Here is a 21,861-nt window from a genome sequence, read left to right on the forward strand (position 1 = left end):
CAACTGTTGAGTTTATTACTGGCCTCTTTCCTCCTTTCACATCCTGAAAGTTTTATCTGTCAACGTGCCTACAATGAGGGCAGCGGCCTGGGATATCCTGATGCTGACTCATTACGCGCGTTCACAAAGTCATACCGCTGCCCATTGGTCAGCGAAAAAGCGCGCGAACTTCCGACAGCGAGATGCCTCGGGGGACAGCAACCGGAAGCGCCCTCTCTTTTCGACCACTGCACAGACAGTGACAAATATGAAGGCGCCGCGTCCGAACACAAAATTCTCCGGTTTGCAAGGCGCTCGTCCATCAATTTAGTTATGTGCGCCATATCGCGTTCACTGACAGTTTTTTTCCTTCGTTACAATATGCCTGCAAAACGCAGTCGCAAAGCCTTCACAGAATTTTTTTTTGTTGTTGTGGCACGTTTTTTTTGCACCCGAGAGCAAATTGTGGGCATAACAAGTCAGACATATCTAAAGCAAATGATAAGTCGCAAGTTGCTTAGCCTAACAGTTGACCCTTGAGTCAGTTCGTAAACCTCAAGGATTCGCCGCATTGCTCTTGTCAATCTGCGAAAAAACGGCACTTTAAAAGGTGTTGCTTCTTCATTTGTGCGATGCCCATCACTGAAAACGCCAGCGCCATCATCGGCATGACGTGCTTGGAGGTACCACGTGGTCTCAGGGGCCACATGGGTTCCTACGGAGCGCTGCCGTGCATGTCGCAAACGAGTTGTAAGTTCCACCTGCGCAGCAGTTTTCTTCAATGCGGAGGTTTCCTCGCAATGAACGTCATCTAACCCATTGTAATATGAGTAACTGCCTTCAAAGACGACAAACGTGCTGTTCTGTGCAGCTCGGTGCAACAGTGCCGTACTTACACGAGGGAGCCGGTGTCAGTCTACTCCGGTACCAGGAAATTAAAGAGCTTGAAGCTTCGGTTGGGAAGTTAATAGCGGGCAAGGAGCAATCTGTTATAGGAGTCGTGTGTGCAACAAGCAGTTCCTCGATGAACACTTTTCTGCTGCCTAGGGGCTGCGATGTTCGGCGAGTCGCAGAAAGTGGCAAAGAACATTCGTCGCACGCATTTCCCGCTGGCTGTAAAGCAGCTGAGCCACATGGCGCTGGTTTCCCTTGCAACTCCGCTGTTCGCACAATAAAGGTTCACCACCAGCATCATTCCGCTGAGTAATGGTGCTCGTTTCCCGTAGAATGGAAGTGGCGCTACCATTAACCATGTGCAATATCATCTGAGAAACGTCCCGTATGAGCTATTGATCGCTCGGTTCGTGTTCAACCTCCCAGATGTCTTGGCTCGAGCATTTTGTTTTTTAGTGGTGAGGCTCCCTAAGCCGTGGGCCATGCGTCCTCGATGTATGTAGTATAGTGAAGGAATGATGACAACAAGAGGGAACAGTAAGCATCATCGCAGAGTATGGCACCACGAGATCGGCGCTCGAGCTCCTCCATCTTCCTCGTCCTGTCGCTATCTCCAATCTCCCACCTGCCCGTTTGGTTCGCCCAATAAACCTCGTTACATTTGGTGGAGGTGCTGGGTAACCACATCGCCTACAAGCTGGAACTCCGATCTCGCACCCTGCCATCGACCATGCAAGTTGACGCTGCCCAACAGACAACCCCTCTCGCGGCTCCTACTTGCCCCGGCCCGGTTCACCAGCGAGACCCCCCGATCTTTGCCGGCACCGAACACCAGGACGTCGAGGACTGGCTGTCTTCATACGAGAAAGTCAGTGGACCCAACAGGTGGGATGACGCTGCTAAGTTAGGCACTGTCAATTTTTATCTCACCGACGTGGCCAAGCTGTGGTATACGAACCACGAAACCGAGTTCGCGAATTGGTCCGCCTTCAAGGAGGCAATACGTGCCGTTTTTGGTCGTCCTGCCTTACGGAAGCTACGCGCCGAACAACGTCTGCGCACACGGGCACAGGAGCCAGGTGAAACTTTCACATCATATATAGAAGATGTGATCGATCTCTGCCGGCGCGTCGATGCTTCCATGAGCGAGAGTGCGAAGGTACAGCACATTATGAAGGGCGTCGACGATGACGTTTTCCAGATGCTTCTCGCGAAGTCTCCAAGCACTGTGGCAGAAGTAGTGACTTTGTGTCAAAACTATGATGAATTGCGGAGGCAACGAGCTCAGACGCGACGCTCATTCCAGACAGTCCAACCAGTGACCGCACTGGACGCTATGTCTGACCAGACAAACCTTCTCGCACAAATGAAAGACTTCGTGCGAGAGGAAGTGGCTCGGCAGCTTTCTCTGCTACCTTTTGCTCAACGCCAGGAGCTCTCGCACCAACAGCCACTGCGACACCCACCACCATTGGCTCCCATGCTCCGACATGTGGTCCAGGAGCAGATTTCCGAGGCTATGCCGGTGCCCTTGCAGCAGCCCCCAGTCACCGCGCCTCTTACTTACGCTGAGGCACTAAAGCGGCAGCAGCGACACCACCCCCCGTCGTTCCAGGGACTGCCGTATACCTCAGCCCCGACTCAGCCGTCCACCGCCTGGGTTCCTCCCATTGCCACCACAGCCTCGACTCACCCGTCTGCCGCATGGACTGGTCCCCTCGTCGCCAATACTTGGAGAACGCGCGATAACCGGCCCATCTGTTTTGCGTGCGGTGGCCCTGGCCATATCGCCCGTTACTGCCATCGTCGCGCGCCGGGATACACAGACGGCCGTACACAGAACAGCTTCATGGACCTTTCCCCATCCCGTCTGGAAAATTCTGACCCTCAGTCAAGCTCGTCTTCACGGGAATGTCCGCGTACTATGTCTGGTCGCTCACCTTCACCCCGTCGTCGCTCCCTGTCACCCATGCGTCGTCGGCCAGCTCCTGAACACGAGGGAAACAAACCGCCGCAGTTCAGGAGGCAAGAACTGCGCTGTCGAAATGCTCAAGTCCTCGGACATTGCCGTCGAATATTGTCGAAGTTTTTGTAGAAGGTACTCGAGCATATGCTCTAGTGGATACTGGTGCTGCCGTTTCCGTGATAGACGCTAAACTTTGCCGCAAGCTCCGAAAAGTGACGACGCCTCTTAATATGATGTCCTTGCAAACAGCGAATGGGGACCCGGTTCAGCCTGTAGCCGCCTGTACTGTCCGACTGATGATCGCGAAGGACCACTACACTGTTGAGTTTATTGTCCTGTCGTCGTGCTCACACGACATCATACTTGGATGGGATTTTTTATCGCGTAACCATGCCGTTATAGATTGTGCAAGGTCGGAGCTTGAACTTTTCCCGTTTTACGACCAACCAACCAGCCGCATTCAGCCCGCCGTACACAAGCTCGTCGTCAAAGAAGGCACTGAAATTCCTCCGACAGCAGCTGTGTTGCTCCCCGTGTTCTGTGACGGCATTAGGAACGAAGCTGCATTCTTTGAGCCATCAAGCCTCTTCCTTAGTCGAAGATCACTTCTTCTGCCTTATTCAACCCTCTCTATTTCTGAAGGAAACAGTGCTCTTTGCCTCATCAATCCCCTTCCGTATCCCGTTGAACTGTTTCAAGGTGAATCTCTTGGACACGTGCATGCCATTGATAAAGAACAAATTTTTATCATGCCGCCAGATTGTTCCGGTGACTACGACGCCATCAGTGCCCTCAACCCTTCCAATATACCACCTTGCGATCTTTTCGATTCATCGATTGCCGACGGACTATCGCCATCTGAACGCTCTGAGCTCCTACAGCTGCTCTACCAGTTCCGTGAATCCTTTGACGTTGCTCAACCTACCCTTGGCCGAACTCCCAGTTTTTCCCACCGCATCGACACAGGTTCCAACGCGCCAGTACGACAGCGACCATACCGTGTGTCCGCCACGGAACGTCAGGTTATCACCGAACACGTTGACGATATGCTCAAGCGCGACGTTATCCGACCTTCCCAAAGTCCATGGGCATCACCTGTCGTTCTTGTTAAGAAGAAGGATGGTACAATTCGCTTCTGCGTTGATTACAGGCGCTTAAATAAGATCACTCGCAAAGACGTATACCCTTTGCCCAGGATTGATGACGCCCTTGATTGCTTTCAAGGTGCCGAGTTTTTTTCGTCGTTAGATTTGCGTTCGGGGTATTGGCAGGTGCCCTTAGCAGATGGTGACCGTCCAAAAACAGCATTCGTGACACCGGACGGGCTATATGAGTTCAATGTCATGCCCTTCGGCCTCTGCAATGCGCCGGCCACATTCGAGCGCATGATGGACTCGGTTCTGCGGGGTTTGAAATGGAACATATGCCTCTGCTACCTCGACGATATCGTTGTCTTTGCACCCGATTTCGCAACACACCTTGTACGCCTCAAACATGTCCTCACGTGTCTGAAGAATGCGCATCTCCAACTGAACCTCAAGAAATGCCACTTCGCTGCTCGGACGCTCACCATTCTCGGTCATGTCGTATCAAAGGATGGTGTTCTTCCCGACCCGGCTAAACTACGCGCTGTTGCTGAATTCCCCAAACCAACGACTGTAAAACAGTTACGCAGCTTCGTAGGATTGTGCTCCTACTTTCGTCGGTTTGTGCGCAACTTTGCCTCCATAATTGCCCCTTTGACCCAACTTTTAAGCAGTGCCAAGGACATCTCATCATGGTCTTCCGAATGTGATCACGCATTTAACACTCTTCGCCGTCTCCTGACATCTCCGCCTATATTGCGCCACTATGATCCCACGGCAGCAACTGAAATCCATACAGACGCCAGCGGTGTCGGTATCGGTGCAGTTCTCGCTCAACGCAAGGCTGGATCCCCTGAGTATGTCGTCGCCTACGCCAGCAGAACGCTCAACAAGGCTGAGGTAAACTATAGTGTTACCGAAAAAGAGTGCTTAGCCATACTTTGGGCAATTGTGAAATTTCGCCCATACTTATATGGCCGCACCTTTGCTGTAGTTACAGACCATCATGCCTTATGTTGGTTGTCGTCGCTGTAGGATCCATCAGGTCGCCTTGCTCGTTGGGCTCAATTACGCCATTGAACCGCTTACGCCACCCGGTGACCACCGTCGGCGTGGACACGATATTGTTCACGTGGACCGCTTGAAGCCGTACTTCGACCCGCTCGTTCCTACTTGTTAGATCGCCAGGATGGCTTGATCTTTCTCGACGGGGGCAGTTATAGTGAAGGAATGATGACAACAAGAGGGAACAGTAAGCATCATCGCAGAGTATGGCACCACGAGATCGGCGCTCGAGCTCCTCCATCTTCCTCGTCCTGTCGCTATCTCCAATCTCCCACCTGCCCGTTTGGTTCGCCCAATAAACCTCGTTACAGTAGTAGTAATAGGTAGCCATCTCCCGTTTGGCCCTTGGAATGTCCGCTGGGTGGTGGTACTTGGTGTGTGATGAGAAAATGATGAAAAAATATGAGATGGCGTTGGTGTGTTCACTATATCAACTGACAGACGAACGGATAAACGGACGGACGGATGGACATACATACATACATACATACATACATACATACATACATACATACATACATACATACATACATACATACATACATACATACATACAGACGAACGAACGTACGGACGGATGGATGGATGGATGGATGGACGCATGCCTTCATGCAGGAGGAACACAAATATACAGGATTGTAAAAATAGGGCTGCCCGACGAAAGTTTCTAGAACACCTATACCAAAGACCGCAGGCGCGAGTGCTGCAGCACATGTAGTTGTCTTAAAATGCCATAAAAATGTCTACATAGCAGATTACGTTTGCCCAAACCGAATTCAACGAACCTGAACCATCCTTCATCTACACTGCATTACACGTTGAGAAAGTTAACTGTATAATCAAGTCCATCTTTATTGAAGAAATCATTATTCTTTGAAATTCGTATTCAAGCCCCGGATAATTAAAGCTATATGGAAGGAAGCAACACAGCCATTCAGTTTCATCTCACAAAGAACCTTTTGAGTAAAGCCTTGAACTTCCTAACAATAATAAAGAGAGGAAAATTTCAAATTAAATATACAATAAATTAAAAGCAAAGTGCACAGTTTAGGTAATGCACGCTAAGCCGCTCAAATTTTCTTCATTTCTATCAGCCCAACAAAGATCGCTCTTTACCATATGTGTGCAGAACACTACATCTAAAAGTTAATGAGATGCTTTTGATTGAAGTTTTATAGGCCTAGGCGAAAGCCAAATTGCTCCCTCCTATATTGTGCGAGATATCTGCTCACCCGTGTGCTCAACACAAACTAAACAAGCTAACCATTCAGCTCTGGCGCACTAAACCAAATGAAGAAAAATGCGTGAATCGAAGGGCTCGTTTTCTCTACCACGTACAATAGTATTAAGAGCTACCAGACAAAAATGCCAAGAAAGCATATTGGATTATATTAGAAGCAATTGTAATGTTAATACAGGTCTACTTTTTAGACCAAATTAATTAAATTTCGGGATTCACGTAGTGGTAGACATGTGTCGGCTTCACTGTATAAACACGTAATGAAAGTTAATCTTAATTTCCAAAAGTATCTTAGCCGATGTGAGTTATCACGCAACTAATCTAAAGAGGGGTGTTATGTGATTGCGTCTATTTCGCGTTGTTCATTCGTCTATCATACTTGACCACTACGCCAAATCTCTCACAGTACGACCATCTCACATCTTTTCATTATATACTCTTCATACAGAAGTACCGCCATCCAGCGCACATTCCCCAAACTAAATAAATGGTGGCTACCTACTACTACGAGAATGACTACTACTACATAAATCGCGGACGCACGATCTATGGCATAAAGTTCCGCTCCTAAAATTTATCCTGCGCTCTTGTGCAATAGTAGATGAATCCTTCCTAAGTTGTGTAACATGCATAAGGAGTACGCTTTTAAATGCAAAGCATTTCATAGCGAACTACGGTGACTTTGAGCCTATCTATCTATCTATCTATCTATCTATTTATCTATCTATCTATCTATCTATCTATCTATCTATCTATCTAGCCGCCTACGACTTTTAACTCTCCGGGCCGTTTCAATAATGGTATCGATACCAAACTTGGTTTGACACAACACGACCGTATGACATAACACAAAAATCATAACATAAAAATTATGACATAGATGTTATGAGTGTCATGTTATACATTTCAAGGTCCTGAAGCTCTTGCGGGGGTTTCGTTAACAAGACATGTTGCGAAACTAGTATGGTATGGCATGATCAGATGGCAAGCACAAGCGACAGACCCTTACAAGAAAATCATGGCATTCGTATTATGTAGGAACATGACTACATACCACGCTCATTGTGTGCTCGCGGCCGTTTCTCTAGCGTCACATACACCAAATTTGGTATTGCAGTACGTGAATGAATGACGAAGGCCTGTGACCGGTGCAAACATGATAATCATGAGATGCGTGTCATGTAGCAACATGACTACATGCCACAATCATGATGTGCTGGCAACCAGTTCACTAGCTTTTCTTGTACTAAATTTGGTACTACAGAACGTGAATGGATGACGAAGGTGTGATGCTGGTTCAAACATGATGAACATAAGATGTGTGTTATGTAACAACATGACTACATGCTACGGTCATGATACACTCAGGCACCGGTCCTCCCTTATACTCGCACGCGCACGACGAGCTGCGTTGCTTTGACGCATGCGCGTTTCATTGCGTCCGGCATCCCTCCGTCACGAAAAGAGGGAGATGCAGCCTTGTGCGGCTAAAGCATTGGCGCGATCTGCAGCATGTCGCATTTCGTGCCGGTTGCCGTCGTGCCACGCCGACGGACCCTGGTCGCGCCTGGCGTGAGACTATAGAGTGCTCGAGTTTTGCTAGCTCCACATATACCAAATTTGGTGTTACGTTACATCAATGGAAGACGAAATATATGACTAGTGCAAACATGATAATCCTGACACGCGTGTCATGTAAGAAGATGACAGCATACCATGCTCATAGCATGCTCGCGGCCGTTTCAATAGCTCCACAAATACTAAATTTGGTATCATGTGACATGAATATATGACGAAGGTAAAAGACACATCTGAACATGATAATCATGCCACGAAGCCATCTACGGTATCACTTATCTCCACCTCGTAAGGTTGTGTTGATTTTAAAGTGACATATTAGGGGCGAAGCTGTTTATAGCGGCACCCGTTCGTCCATCGTAGAGTCGTAGTGTGTAATAATGGTTACATTTTGACCTCCAAGGTGGTGCCGGTGGGAGATTTATTCCGTGCGTTGTTGAACAATAAAAAATAGTGTTCATTGTACATGCTGATGGCTGCTAATCGGGAATGAGAGACTGGAGCATTCGGCTTTTATTTAACGCCGACGCTGCGATCCCCATTAGCAGCCATTGGCATGTACATTAAGCACTATCTGACAAGAAAGGGTTGCTACGGTATACTCGCTGGGTGTAACCTCCTTCATTTTATAAAGGTTTAGCGAGCGTTGAGCCGCAGTGCCATGAATCCAACTAACTAGTACATACCATGAACTCGAGGTGGTTAAAAGTGGGAAGTAGATACGTAGCGCAAGCCGTAAGAAAGTAAACGCCGAATTCTCCTGTCTCTCATTTCCCAGTCCCCATTGGCAGCAATAGCATTTACATCGAGCACTATCTGACAGGAAAAGGTTGGTACGTTATACTCACTCGGCGTAACCTCCTTGGTTTTAGAAAGGTTTAGCGAGCGTTGGGCGGCAGTGCCATGAATACAGTGAACTAGTATATACTATGAACTCGAGCTGTTTAAAAGTGGGAAGTAGACCCGAAGCGCAAGCCGTAAGAAAGTGTGCGTGTGCCACCTATCGTTTAGTCTTTGGAATGTGCACTGGATGGCGGTGCTTCTATGAGAAGAATATATGATGAAAAGATGCGAGATGGTGGTACTTAAAGTGTTGAATAGATGGATGAACGGACACACAGACAGATGCATGGATGGACGCATGAACGAACGCAGGGTCAGATGCATGAACGAACGCAGGGATGGACGCACGAACAGACGCACGCACGGATGGGCGTGCGAACGCCTGTACGGTCACACAGACGGACGCATGGACGTACGGAAGCAAGAGCGAATGAACGGACGAATGCTTCGCCCCACTCTCCATCATTCACTCCGTGAATATGCTGCCAATGTTTTATCATTTCTTATTCGTGCTTCGCACATTATTGATTCCCACTGCACGTGAGATCTGCCAATTTTTTTTTACCTTGAAGTGCGAGAATAGCTGAAATGGGGACTAAAAGTTTCGTGTATGAAGGAAGTAATCTTAATAATACCTCCAGTTTAACGAGTGAAAACTACGACACTATTGAGATAAGACGAAACAAAGCATAAATGAAGTTGTGAAGTTGTGAGCGTTGTACTTCAGCAGAATGCCCCCTGATCTGTTTTGATGTTGACTATTCTGTAAAAACTTGTTCGATACATCTATTGTCTGCGGTTCCCTTCGTTGGCACGGGATGGCTTTGTGCTTTTCCACAATAAAGTACCTCCTGCTCCCAATATTTAGCAACTTCTTCTGAACACAGGGGTGTTAATGGCATTATGATCGCCCAATGAAATGGCTTTACGCTCTCCTATAGTAGAGTACCAAGAGCTTCACATCGTTAAGACTTTTTTAAAAACACACGTACCAGGACCTCATCAAGTGTGAGGTCCAAGGGACGGCTTTATGCTCGTTCAGAGCAGAGAACAAACGTTGTAAAGTATATAGTACTCTAAATCGATACCAATTTTTTCTGAGCACATGAAATACTCGAAATCATGCAACACTTAATCTTAACGTACGTTCCGTCAATTATTTGTCGATGTGGCATCATGAGGTGTGTGTCTCACGGGACGGCTTTATGATCTCCCATAGTAGAGTACCAAGTACTCTGAATCGTTAACGTTTTGTAAACGCACGTGCCATGGTCTCCTCAAGTGTGCGGCACACGGGACGGTTTTATTTTTTTTCATAGTAGAGTGCCTAGTACTCTAAGTCGTTACCCACTTTTTATAAACACATGGAATACTCTAAATTGTGCAACACTGCCTGAAAACACGTTCCACCAAATTTTCGTCGATGCAACCTCATCAAGTGTGAAACCCATGGGACGGTTTTCAGCTCTCTCATAGCAGGGTGTCGAGTATCGTTAATCACTTTTTCTCTATAGGCATCACGGTACCATACTTGTGTACAATATACTCGAAATTGTTAACTACTTATTCTAAACACCACTATTGGTCACGTATGTCTAATAAGATAATTTTCTGTTGAAATGGTATTGACATCTGTGATAATAAATTTCTTTAAAAGCACCACTTTTTCTAAACGTATATTGAGTTATCTCTACTTCTAACTTAAAAATCGTGGGCAGGAGAAAACTGTTTATTTTCTTCCCAAACAATATGGCATTCTTCCAAGCTTAGTGACCTTCTGTGTTCTCTATATTTTTTTTTCTTTCGGTGATCGGTTATTTTGTTACAGTGCTGTAAGTTACATCATGCCTACGCTCTCTTGCTGACACGTTCCACTGAGGTCATTCTGTTAGACCGTACAGTTGTACTCACATGAAATGTTGTTACTAGTATGCCTGCTTCAATAGGTACTCTTTGGAAGGCATTTAAAGTGTTGTCAAAAAGAAATAAAAATATTTATTGATAGGTACTATGATTGATACAGTGACATGGCTAGAACATTACGCAGAAGGAAACAAACAACCAGAGGGGAAGGGCTAAGGCTAAAGGAATGATGGTAAACGGGGATTCTGAAAATAAAACAGACAAGGCTGTCGCTTTATGTAGTTGCAAATTGAGACATGTGAAGCAAAAAAAAAGAAAGAGAAATACACTGGAAACGAAGCTAGTAGAAACGCCGGTTGCATACCGTGAACAGGGGCGCAGAAGTAGGGGTCGAAAATAGGATAGAAAGAGATATCTATAAAACAAATAAAGGAAAAGAAAACCTACACAAGCTTACAGGTGCAGGGCGTTCCGATCGATCAGATTATGATCAAAAGTTTTTGAACGCAGAAAGCGCCTGAGCACCTGCGCAGCCTTCTTTTGCGACGTACAGTCCTTTCTTACGTACACAAGATAGAGCCTGTGTTCAGTACCAACTCATAGAGACTAGCTTTATTGGGGGCGATCACGAGTAGCGTTAGTCCATTGATAGATAGCTAATCATATAAATGTTAAAGTTTTTCTGATCATGTATAATGGTGAGCGAATGCTATTCGATTGATACTCATTTCGAAAATGCTAATGCTACCCGATGATACTCGAATTGATAGCTATTCGATTCCAGCACCAAGTTGAAGAGCATTCTATTCCATTATGTACTGGAATTGAATAGTGAAAATGTGAAATATTGTTTAAAAATAGTTTTTGAATAAGCAGCACCAACGGCAAAACCCCCCGTTAAAACCTTGAAAGAGCTAATGCTGATTTCTTCTCTTTTAATCCATAAAGTAGTCTGGATGAAGCCCAAACATTTACGAACCGATAGCAAATGCTCATGGATTGCCGGATGAATGTGTCATTCTGAAAACTTTGCCCTTGCCCGTACACTTTTAACTGTTCTGAAGTTGTAGGCATTATTCAGTTCCAGTCTTCATCTTGTAGTAATGAAGGGGTGAAGGGTAGCGTATTCATGCCTAACAATAAGCGAAAATGTTGCGTTTCCGTAAACTGTTTTGCAGATATAGCTTCGAAAACTGATAAATGCATGCTTTCCTGCCAAGCCCCAAGCTCTGATGACAGCTTGCTCTGTTTCATTGCGCCTCTACCTCATCTGAGGTGTTTTGTTCAAATTTGTTTGATTTAGGTTGTTTGATTCTATCTTAAATCAAGTCACAAATGCCCACATGGATGAAATAGTGACTGCTGTGTTTTATCATACAGTTACAGAACATGACGAGGCTCTGTTCTCTGCGGTCAACAAGCTTGCCATAGCTTTAATAATTGCTCTATTGTCCGTCAAACACATAAAACCGTAATGTCCTTCGGTGAAGTTTTAAACGTTTTGTTTCAAACAAAATGTTGTAAATTTCTTGAACTCTCAGAAAAAAATTGTTTAAATTACTATTCGAAAACAACTCGAACATTATACAACTACTATTCGTATTCAATCTATATGCGATTCGGTACCGAATTCACTATTCGCACACCACTAGGACTCATAAGTGGTACCCTTATTTTATGCCTTTCTGTTAAATATTCATTCTCTTTCTGTACTCACCAACGAATCAGGTGCACTCTACTATCAATATGCTTTCCACGGGGGCTCAATTTCATAGCTGCAACGTTCTCGCTGGTTTACGAGTTAGAGCGCGCAATGCACCGAGCACGTAAATTGTTTATATGACCTAGTTTGCATTGTGTACGTATATGTATTGCTTCATTTATTTCATCGTATTATTCCACACGATTTATGCACGAAAGTCTCAGAAAATAAGCATTACGCGGAGCCCTACAATAATCACTTCACTTTCTCGAAAAGTGACTGGGTCCACAGTATTGAGAGTACATGAAATGAAAACTTTAAGGCACCACTTCGATTCATTGTAGCGCCTATAAAAGCAAACAAAACATTTTTGACTGCGCACTGGCCTTAGTGTACTTATGTGCGCTTACCTTAACTTTCCCGCTTGCCGAGTGAGCTGGCAAGTCCCATACTTATAGGAAAGTACTCTGCTTCTTCAATAGTTCAAAACTGCACTCGTGTTTAGCTTGCTCGCGTAATAACAACAAATCAAGCTATATTAGCCACATTTAACGTTAACGCAGGCAGAAATGCAAGAACAGGAAAGCCCAATAAAACTCACTGGAAAGGGAACCACAGTAGCTCAATTGGTGAAGCGTAGGTCACGCTAATTTGAAATTGCCAGCTTGCTTCGTAATTGCAATGAACTTTTGCTTTCTTGGCAACATTCACTCCTTTTATTCCAATAGTACTGCGTTCTAGAAATCATTTTCCACATACTTTCCTTGACATTATCTTATGTTGGTTTCATTAGAATGTGTCTAACAAAAAAACAAGCGTAGCGATTTCTACGGCATGTTGGTAAACTAAGCGGGGTTGATATGTGGGGTTTAACGTCCCAAAACCACCATTTGATTATGATAGACGCCGTAGTGGAGGGCTCCGGAAATTTAGACCACCTGGGGTTCTTTAACGTGCACCCGAATCTGAGCACATGGGCCTACAACATTTCGGCCTCCATTGAAAATGCAGCCACCGCAGCCGGGATTCAATCCCGCGACCTGCGGGTCAGCAGCCGAGTTACTTAGCCACTAGACCACCACGGCGGCGATAAGCGCGTAAATACTATAGTGAAGAAGAGGAGCTTTAGCGGCATTTCTCGGCGCATCAGGGGCATCGCCATCAGCATAAGCTCGTGCTTGCTGCGCTTGGCCGGACGCTGCTGACTGCTTCGCTTTCTGCGTTCTGCGCCGCAAATAAACCCCGTTACAAGTGGTGGAGGTGCTGGGTTTCGATCACCTTGGAGCTTCGGAATCGTGTTTTACCATCCATTATGCCTACCGACGCAAGCGCCGCTCTAACTCCTGCACCGACACCGCCTACTGTTCTCTGCGCCGGTTCTCTGCGTCTGCGAGATCCCCCTGTTTTCTCAGGCACAGAAGACAAGGACGTTGACGAATAGATTTCAATGTACGAGCGAGTGAGTACTCACAACAAACGGGATGACGCCGCCAAGTTGGCCTACGTCTCGTTCTACCTCTCGGACGTGGCCAAGCTGTGGTTTATAAACAACGAAGCGGAACTCCCTACATGGTCGGTCTTCAAAACGAGCCTCACACAAGTTTTCGGACGGCCTGAGGTACTCAAACGCCGTGCCGAACAACGCTTACATACTCGGTCCCATTAGCTTGGTGAGAATTTCACAAGCTATATTGATGACGTTCTGGACCTTTGCAAGCGAGTCAACGAGTCGATGTCCGAGGAGCTTAAGATCAAGCATACCATGAAGGGCATTGAGGACGACGCTTTCCAAATGTTGCTTTCTAAAAGTCCTCGCACTGTCCTAGAACTGACCGAGTTATGTCAGAATTTTGACGAGTTGCGCAGGCAACGTCTTTTCACCCGACGTCCCTCGGTGCTCGACGACTCTTCGTCCAGCCTTTCCACCCTTGGCATAGGAGAAGACCATGCCCCTCTTCTCTCCAAGATCCAAGAGTTCATCCGCGCTGAGGTCGCTCGTCAACTCTCTTTGATGTCCTGCGTACCCGATCAACCACGCAGATTGACATCTACACTCCGCGACTTCATTCAAGACCAGGTCGCACAAGTTCTTCCTCCCGCCCGTGAACCGCCCCCAGTCGCCGCACCTCTCACGTACGCCGAGGCCGTTGCTCGACCTTGACAGCCTGCGTTCCAGCCAGCGCCTATGTATTCGCCGCCGCCCTTTTCGCCGCCGACTTATTCACCGCCGCCTATGCCGAAACCACCTCGGCCGCAGTTTTTTGCCCCCCAGCCGCAAGTCGGAGTCTACTCCGACCAATGGCGGACCTACGACAACCGTCCCATATGATGTCCTTGTGGTGGTGTTGGCCACGTGGCACGTTATTGTCGTCGTCCAGGCTGCTCAGAACATTCGACGAATGCCCTCTTTCGACGCTCAGTTTTCTCCTACGCATTCAAGCCCTCCTTCCTCTTCCTTTCCTTCTGATCGTCCACACGGCCCGACCCGCCGCTCCCGATCTCCACGTCGACGTTCGCTTTCCCCTATGCGTCGCCGTTCCGGACCCACCGACCAGGAAAACTAACGGCCACAGTTCCCGAGGCACGAACTGCGTCCCCGTCGCCATGCACAAGTCCTCGCCCCTGTCCAGCTAATGTCATTGAAGTGTCAGTCGATGGTATCGTCGTCATGGCACTTGTCGACACCGGAGCCGCTCTATCCGTCCTTTCCATCAACCTGTGCCGCAAACTCCGCAACGTTCTGACGCCATTATCCGGCCTCTCTCTTAGAACGGCTAACGCACAAAGTGTAACACCTCTCGCAGCCTGTACCACACGAGTCGTCATCGAAGGGATTGAGTATGTCGTCGAATTCGTAGTGCTGCCCTCGTGTTCCCATGGCATGATACTCGGCTGGGACTTCCTTGCGAATAATAATGCCGTAATTGACTGTAGTCGCGCTGAACTTGAGCTATCTGCACTTCCTGATGTTGACCCTGTCGAAGCCTCCCTGCCGTATTATAAACTGTTTGTTTCCGACGACACCACCGTACCACCGCGCTCTTCTCTGCTGGTGACTGTGTCGTTTGATGCTATTTCTGACGGTGATATTTTACTTACTCCCACTGCCCTGTTCATTCAACGCAAATGTTCTCCACTGCCCATTGCGCTCCTTAGTCTCCACCATGGCGTCACGAAGACGCTCGTGTACAATACGCTAGAAGGGCCTTTACCTTTATTCTATGGTGTATGTCTCGGTCACGTGCATCCGATTGACGCCCGTCACATTTTTGACGCTCCATCTAGTTTACTTTCTACGGACCTCAGCGCACTCATTTCTGACTCTGTTGTTGACCAGTCACTCCTTGACGCTTTCCACCGCTCCATCGATGTTGCAACGTCTTCTTCAGAATGAAGCCAGTTAGTGAACCTGCTGCAAAAGTTTCGTACTTCTTTTGACAGCCACGCTTCTGGCCTCAGTCGGACATCGAACATATCTCACAAGATTGACTCAGGAAGCCATACGCCTCTACGGCAGCGCCGCTACCGAGTCTCAGCGTCGGAGCACCGTGTTATTGATGACCAGGTTGCTGACATGCTCCAGCGGGGTATTGTACAGCCTTCTAACAGTCCCTGGGCGTCACCGGTCGTTCTTGTTAAAACGAAGGACGGCTCCATTCGGTTCTGTGTGGACTATCGACGTTTAAACAAGATCACCCGCAAGGACGTTTACCCGTTACCGCGAATAGACGACGCCCTTGACTGTTTACAGGGAGCAAAATACTTCTTTTCGCTGTATTTACGGTATGAATACTGGCAAGTTCCTATGGAAGCATCTGACCGACCGAAAACAGCTTTTGTCCCACCTGATGGGTTATACGAGTTTACCGTTATGCCTTTCGGCCTTTGTAACGCTCCAGCCAATTTTGAAAGAATAATAGACACTATTTTACGAGGCCTCAAGTGGAACACATGTTTATGCTACCTGGATGACGTAGTTGTCTTTTCCACCGATTTCAACACCCATTTAAATCGTCTCGAGCACGTCCTCACACGTCTCACCGACGCCGGCCTTCAACTCAACCTCAAGAAGTGTCGTTTTGATGCCCGGCAGCTCACCATTCTTGGCCACGCCGTATCGCGGGACGGCATACTTCCTGACCCCACCAAGCTTCGAGCAGTCGCCGATTTTCCGAAGCTGAAAAACTTGAAAGAACTTAGAAGTTTTGTCGGCTTGTCGTCATACTTCCGACGCTTTATTAGAAATTTTGCTTCTGTATGTGCACCCCTTACGGACCTTCTTAGCGGCGACAAGGACCTTTCCACCTGGTCACCAGCATGCAACGATGCATTCACCAAATTACGCCACCTGCTGACTTCACCACCCATCCTCCGCCACTACGATCCTGCCGCTCCCACGGAGGTTCATACTGATGCCAGCGGTGTTGGACTTGGCACTGTGCTCGCGCAACGAAAGGCAGGGTTTGATGAATATGTCGTCGCCTACGCAAGCCGAACTTTGACGAAAGCTGAGGCTAACTACTCTGTGACCGAGAAAGAGTGTTTAGCTATTACTTGGGCCCTTGGAAAATTTCACCCCTACTTGTATGGTCACGCATTCGACGTCGTCACTGACCACCACGCCCTTTGTTGCCTTTCCACACTTAAAGACCCTTCCGGATGACTTGCTCGCTGGGCGCTCAAACTTCAGGAATACGAGATCCGCGTTATTTACAAATCTGGTCGTAAGCACACGGACACCGACGCCCTTTCTCGCTCACCCATGTCGGATGAAGGTGTTTGCCTCTCTTCCCTCGAGCCTGCACTTGCGTCATCCGCCTTGCGCAACATGACGGTGGAACAAAGAAAGGATCTCTGGATCAGTGGCCTCATAAGCATTCTTTCTGATCCTCTCACTCCTTCGCCGTCTCGCGCTTTCCGCAGCCAGGCTAGCAACTTTTGCCTAAGAGATCATCTTCTTTATCGACGCAACTACCTTTCTGAGGGTCGCAAGTGTCTCCTTGTGATACCCCGCCATCTTCGAGCTGCTATCTGCGAAGGTTTTCGCGCAGACGCACAGTGCGTCCACGCAGGCCTCTTGAAGACATACGCTAGGCTTCGACTCAGATTTTATTGACGTGGCATGTATAACTACGTGCGGAATTTCATTCGCTCGTGTGCTCAGAGCCAACGACAAAAGTTACCTCCCGGGCAAGTCTACCCGTCACAACCTCTTCTTTGTCTAGTCGACCTTTTGATTGCGTCGGCATTGACATTTATGGACCACTACCATCAACTCTAGCTGGTAATTGCTGGATTATTGTTGCGATAGACCATCTGACACGCTATGCCGAAATAGCTGCGCTGCCGACTGCCACAGCTCGTGACATTGGAACATTTCTGTTGCAACGTTTCATTTTGCCTCATGGTGCCCCTCGCGAGCTCTTAAGTGACAGAGGCCGTGTCTTTCTTTCTGACGCCTTGAAGGCATTACTCAACGAATGCCGAATCGTGCACCGCACAAATACAGCGTACCACCCTCAAACGAATGGCATGACGGAGCGCTTCAACCGTACTCTTGGCAGTATGCTGTCGATGTACGTTGCCTCTGATCATTCAAATTGGGACCAAGTTCTCCCGTTCGTCACCTACGCGTATAATACTGCCGTACAAGCTACTACTGGCTTTTCGCCATACTTTCTTCTGTACGGACGAGAACCTTCAAATACAGCAGACACTATTTTTCCATATAAACCTTATGAGTCCGAAAGTGCAACTCTGTCCGAAGGTGCCCGACAGGCTGAAGAATGCCGCCAGCTTGCCCGCTCTTTTTCTACAGAGGACCAGTGGCAGCAGCAATCCCGCCAGACTGGCGACCGTTCGGCTCCAAACTTGCCACCTGGTTCATTGGTATGGCTTCGGGCACCTGCTACCGCGCCTGGCCGCTCCGCAAAACTTCTTCCCACATACATCGGGCCATACCGCGTTGTTGAGCAAGCGTCACTCGTCAACTATATCATGGAGCCCATCATACCATCCACAGACCTATGCTACCGCGGCCGCGACACTGTCCACGTCTCTCGTCTCAAGGCATATTACGACCCATTAATCGTTTCTTCTCCCTAATCCACCAGAATGGCGTCTTTTTGTGCGGAGGGCGATTGTAGTGAAAAAGAGGAGCTTCAGCGGCATTTCTCGGCGCATCAGGGGCATCGCCATCAGCATAAGCTCGTGCTTGCTGCGCTTGGCCGGACGCTGCTGACTGCTTCACTTTCTGCGTTCTGCGCTGCAAATAAACCCCGTTACAATACAATAATTGATATTGTGGAAAATAACGTGTGAATGACGCCGAAATACGGATATTTCTAAATCAATATTTTTTTAAGAACACATGCTATTTATACATAAATACGTCATGGGCTGCGAGTGCTGGTCCTCGAAGGAAACGAGCCCAAAAACTACTGCCCTTCTACTGCTCTTAGCTGGCACGTGTGCCATATTTGAAACCCTGGCAATATAGCATTAGTTTTTTTTTTCATATCGAACGTTCAGTAAGCTATAAGGCATGAAGGGAACGTTTGAAGTGCTGGGAGTGTACAGGACGCCATCTCTTTTCAAATGCGCTGTAGAAAGGTGAAAAACATATACGAGCATACTTGTAACTCTAAGATTAGCATTGGAACATAAATCTGAATTCACTAAAAAAAGACACAATAGTTATACACGAATCACTTGGGCATCGCTCTCAAGCAGATAATGCAGTATACTGAAAGAGCTGATTTATGTATCACCATCCAGTTGCAGCTGTGCGTATTGTAGTATGTTAGAAGTGGTCGTAACCCAGAACATTACGTTGTGTCGGCCGCACTGCTGGTCACCCGGCCTACGTTAGGAATCGAGAGGAAGTAATTTGATCTAGCGGACCGATAAGGCACAGGAACATTGACGCTTCAAACGGACTGAAATAAACGATGTCATGCGCCTTCATAGCTCATGAACATAACTGCCCCGAACGCATCTGGTAAAAGTAGCGAAAAGAGCACGGTAAGATAGATAGCTCCTGACTATCATGCATCCATGACAGTGGATTCTTTAAGCCGCCAAAGCAGACGTGAGGTAGGTGGTTTAGATAATATTACTTTTGTGATATGCAGTTTAAGTGTAATTTTTACTATGTTCTTTTAGTTTTAGCGAAGCCTTGAATGTCCCATTCTGGGCACACTCCGATTCTAGTGTACACAGTGTAGGTCTGGTACGACTATCTGTCATGATAGAAGCCTTTGGTCTGGTCTACGGTGAACGATGGCTTATGGCCGATGTGTAAGATTAACTGATTATTTCTTTGTACATGACACTCACTCATTTTTCAACAGAAAGAAAGAAAAAAAAGAAATCTTTCATTGAAAGGAAGAGAACATAACAAACCGGCGTATAGAAATCGTTGACGCTACTCTGCGTGGAGAAGAAAAAGGGAGGGGGGTAGAAAGGTATTTTCAACGGGAACAGCAATATCTTATCTTGTAGTTAGCAAATACCTTCGTTGAAGTTTATTATAAAACCTGTTTTTCTCTATCACGTATGTTTCGACAATAGCAAAGGTTCTATACCATGAGCACAACGGACGACAAATCTAGGGTCTAAAAAAGTTCGCCCATGAAGAACAAAACAAAAAACAAAGAACAGAGTGAGTTTCTTTAGGCTTTGGTTTGGCTCTTAGGTGGAGACATGCCCTGATAGAGTCACTCAATGCGTGCATACCAGGTGCAACTAAAGATTGTAAAGCTTACGAGGACTGTCAAAATATCCTAATACTATTTTCATCACACGCTTATGTTCTGTGAAGCAGGTTCAAACGCGGAATACAAAAAAATATCAATCTGTTTCCTATCATTGAACGCATACAAGGTTTATGTCGCGCATGCTAATCGGTACATAATCGACACTCAAAAAAATTTGTAGAGAACATTATTCAGTCGCAACCACATTTAGGACAGAAGTCTCGCAGTGTCCAGCTGTGAACACCTACATTAGGGGTTGCTCCTTTCCCTCAAAACAGAAACCAGTCCTCCCAGAACAGAAGTTTTCCTGATATGCCGACAGGCAGCGACATAAATACTTCATCGTTTTACCTTGGCGTAAAATGTGGGGTTTAACGTCCCAAAACCACCATGTGATTATGCATGAGAAATGTCGTAGTGGAGAGGTCCGGAAGTTTTCACGACCTTGGGTTCATGAACGTGCACCCAAATCTGAGCACATGGGCTACAGCATTTTTGCCTCCATCGAAAATGCAGCCTTCGCAGCCATGATTCGATCCCGCTACCTGCGGACCCGCAGCCGAGTACCTCAGCCACTACACCACCGCAGCGGGGCTCTGCTCAACAAAAGTCATAACAAAAATGTAGGAGCAAAAAGATATTTTTGTGCATTTTTAGAAAATTTGTGACATTTTATTTGTGACTGGTCACAGTTTGTGGAATAATAACACCTGTTGTTGAACAACTACAATGGTGAAAATATAAACTGTATTCTTCATCGTGCTCACCGTCAACCTAACAAACAAAGTTAGAAATAACTGATTACTAGAGGCACCACGTGTGCGCATTTGTTTAAACGCCACAATTCTGCTCTTTGTCGCATACTTTAAGGCCGTCTTCACTACGAGGCTATTTTCCGCAGAAGGAATTCTAGAGAGGCACTAGTATGTAATGCATCAACCTCCACGCATGTGATTTTCGGTTGTTGTCGAGAGGAAGCTTAGCAGAATTGATTTTTTCCTCACCGGAGTCAAGACCCGCCTGCCGGCTCCCATAAAATCAATCTTTCGTTTTTGCTATTCTTCCTTACGTTTCTCATAGAGGAAGGAAGCCTATAAAAACGAATTCCGCGTGGTAGCATGTCACGTGCGAGGTTTCAGGGAGGTCAGCGTAATTCCTGTCGAAGCGGAGCAACGCAGAATGCATTACTCCTTTCTTTCTTCGGCCTTTTATAAGGACTCCGCAACGCGTTCTTACTTTAAAGTTTACCCTTTTTACTCTGACACAAATTTCACGCAGTATGTTGTGAGTAAAAAAAATTGCCCGCAGCTTCCCTCGGGGGAACACTGAGGAGGATGCGGAGCATATAATTGGTTAACGGGGTGTTAAAGTGCGACTTACTTGGGTCGATGGCTAAATTGGTTAACGTGGTTGTGAAATGGGGTGTTAAATTGCGACTTACTTGGGTCGATGGCTAAATTGGTTAACGTGGTTGTAGGAGGGGGTGTTAAATGAGTGAACACGTACACACGTATGTGAAAGGACGGCGCTGGTCGAAGGGACGTCGATAATTGTGTTTGTGGATTCGTTGGAATTCATTTCACCGCGACCTTGGACGTCGACGCGCCGTACAAACCAACCGACGAGCGGCAACTGAGTGAGCGAGCGCCGACCTTGAGTATATATACAGCGCGACGGCGCATGCGCTGTCAGCTGTCGAATGTTCTCGAAGGAGAAGCGCGCGCGGCACAGATGGTGGGCGACGGCACGACGGTGCATGCGCGCGCGTCAGCTGTCGAATGTTCGAGAAGCGGTGCGGACGGCGCGGACGGCGCACTACAAGGCGCGAGTATAAGATGCTTCCGCATCTAAAATTATAAGCTGACACACCACAACAGCGTGAAGTGCTA

General features: G+C 47.1%; 1 pseudogene; it reads left to right on the forward strand.

The window, feature by feature from the left end:
* Positions 1 to 611: 611 nt before the first annotated feature.
* The window catches only part of LOC142784754 (uncharacterized), a 79,155-nt pseudogene continuing 57,905 nt past the window's right edge, over positions 612 to 21,861 (forward strand).

This window comes from Rhipicephalus microplus, unplaced genomic scaffold (genome assembly GCF_043290135.1).
Source record: "Rhipicephalus microplus isolate Deutch F79 unplaced genomic scaffold, USDA_Rmic scaffold_15, whole genome shotgun sequence".
Lineage (NCBI taxonomy): Eukaryota > Metazoa > Arthropoda > Arachnida > Ixodida > Ixodidae > Rhipicephalus > Rhipicephalus microplus.